This window comes from Chrysochloris asiatica, unplaced genomic scaffold (assembly GCF_000296735.1).
Source record: "Chrysochloris asiatica unplaced genomic scaffold, ChrAsi1.0 scaffold00214, whole genome shotgun sequence".
NCBI lineage: Eukaryota > Metazoa > Chordata > Mammalia > Afrosoricida > Chrysochloridae > Chrysochloris > Chrysochloris asiatica.
The window spans coordinates 955,213-958,109 of NW_006408732.1; positions in this window are offsets into that span (position 1 = coordinate 955,213).

Sequence of the window (2,897 nt, forward strand, 5' to 3'; positions counted from 1 at the left end):
GACCAGTATAGCAGTTCCTTTAAAAAGGTAGAAATGGAGATGCCATATTATCTAGCAATCCCACTACTAGGCATAAATCCTAGAGAGATAAAAGCAATGATACAAATAGATATATGCACACCTATATTCTGGTAGCGTATTGGTTATGAATCGGTCGGCTAACCTCAAAGTCAGCAGTTCGAAACTACCAGCTGTTCTGCAGGAGCAAGATGAGACTTTCTGCTCCAGTAAAGATTTACAGCCTCAGAAACTTCGGAAACAGGGTAGCTATGAGTCGAAATCGATTCCATGGCACACAACCATCAAAACTAATAGTAGATGGTACTTCTCTTTCAGTAACTGGTAGGAAAAAATAAGTAGAAAATCAATAATGATATAGATTATCTTAGTGGCACTATCATCTTAACTAACAATTAGGTCCATCCAACAACATTAGAATGGACATTCTCCTCAATATTTACCAAGATAGATCATGTACTATGTTTTACAACACACATTCATACATATGAAAAAACAGAAATCACAAAAGCGTCTGTTCAAAGACCATAATAGAATTAAATTAGAAATCAGAAACAAACAGCTGTTTAGAAATTTGTTAAATATTTAGAAATTAACACACATCTGAAAAACTGGTAACAGAGAATGTTGGTAATGATGTGTAGCAATTGGACCCCTCTTATACTGATATATAAATTGACCCAAAGTTGGATAATTGTTTACAGTTTACACACACACCTTTCCTATCATCAATCATTTCAAACCCTATTATTTTCCCCATGGAAATGAAGATACAAGTCCACACAAAAATGTGTAAAGGTATTTTATTGTAGCTTTATTAATGATAATTTCAAAGTGGAAGCTGTGAAAGAAAAGGAGGGTATATAACAAAACCGTGAAATACTTGTTATTGTTGTTGTTAGGTGCCATTGAGTCATTACTGACTCCTATTGACCCTATTCACAACAGAATGAAACACTGCCTGGTCCTGGACCAACCTCACACTTGAGCCCATTGCCACGTTTGAGCCCACTGATGCTCTCACTTTGCCAATCCATCTCACTGGGCATCGTCTTCTTTTTCTCTGACCCTCCACCTTACCAAACATGATATCCTTTTCCAGCTACTGGTCCCTCCTGACAATATGTTCAAAGTATGAGAGATGAAGTCTGGCCATCCTGGTCCCCAAGGAGCACTCTGGCTGCACTTCTTCCAACACAGATCTGTTTGTTCTTTTGGCAGCCTATGCTGTTTTCAATATTCTCCTCCAAAACCATAACTCAAATGAAATACTACTTAGTAATAAAAAAGGGATGACTTATTAATGCGTATTATTGTTGCTATATGCCATTCAGTTGATTCTGATTCCACATGACCCCATGTGCAACCAAACAATGCACTGACTACATGGTCCTGCACCATCCTCACAATTGTGGCCATATTATGCTCATTGTTACAGACCATGTGTAAGTCCATCTCCTTGAGAGTTTTATTCTTTTTATCTGACCCTCTACCAAGCAGAATGTCCTTCTCTAGGGACTAGGGCCTCCTGATAACATGTCCAAAATACTTGAGATGAAGTGTTACCATCCTTACTTCTAAGGAACTTTCTGGTTGTATTTCTATCAATACAAATTTGCACGTTCTTTTTACAGTACATAATGTTGTTGTTGTTGTTGTTAAGTGCCGTCGAGTCGATTTCGACCCATAGCGACCCTGAACAGGGTTTCTGAGGCTGTAAATCTTTACGGGAGCAGATCGCCTCATCTTTCTCTGGCGGAGCAGCTGGTAGTTTCGAACTGCGGACCTTGCGGTTCGCAGCCCAATTCGTAACCACTAAGCTACCAGAGCTCCTTACAGTACATAATATATTCCATAATATATTATAAGCCAAGGACATCAATTTCTCTCTGATCTTTCTTATTTGTAACCCAACTTTTGCATGCATATGAGGTAATTGAAAAATACTATGATTTGGGACAGATGTACCTTAAATCTTTACTGTTTAAAACCTAAAAGAGATCTTTTGAAGCAGATTTTCCCAGGGTAATAAATATTTGATTTCTACTTCACTGTTGCTTCCATGGGAATTGTTTGTGAATCCAAGTAAAATGAAATCCTTAATAACATCAAAAGTTTCTGTGTTTATCAAGATGATGTTTATTGGGACAGTCTTCAGAAATTATTCTCTCTGTCCTCCAGATTGTTGTATTTTTGCTAATAAAGCTTGGATTAAATCTTTCCTTGTCTATGTGGATGACTATAGTGACAGGCAGCAAACCATTGTTTCAGTTTGGCAACATTTCTGGCAACCACGAAGGGAACTAGCAGACATCCCCAGTAAGTAGTATTACTAACAAAGTGACGTAGTTTCCTTCATGGGTGATATTGCTTGCTTGGGAGGCCTCCTGGCCACCTGGACAGGTAAGTCCAGTAGCACAGTAATTGAACACTCCTAGCAGCACTGTCAAGAATCTTTTTCTTTGGAGTCTTCAACCCTGTGTCTCCTGCACTCATTGTTGCCTTCACTTTTGAGATCTCTTTGCTTTACTCTTGGTGTGCATATTAGGTCATGGTAAATGGGAAGTAATTTCCTCTAAGTGTCCCTTCTGTTTCTGTTAAGGTTAACCTCTGTATCTGAAAAATGGGAGCACAGGCCTCAATCCCAAAGAAAAGCCCTGTATGGCATAATTCTGTCTGACTAGTTTCTGTATGGGTACCCTCCTATGACATAAAAGGAAATGGTGTTTTACTGTAATACACCTTGGCCGATGTATAATGTAGATTATTGAAAAATAATCTTTGAGTGGATCCTTAAAAAATTGTTATACCATCTTTCAGCTGGAATTATTCAACCACTGTGTCAGATTGCAAATGTTGGTGGAATCTGGATTGGAATT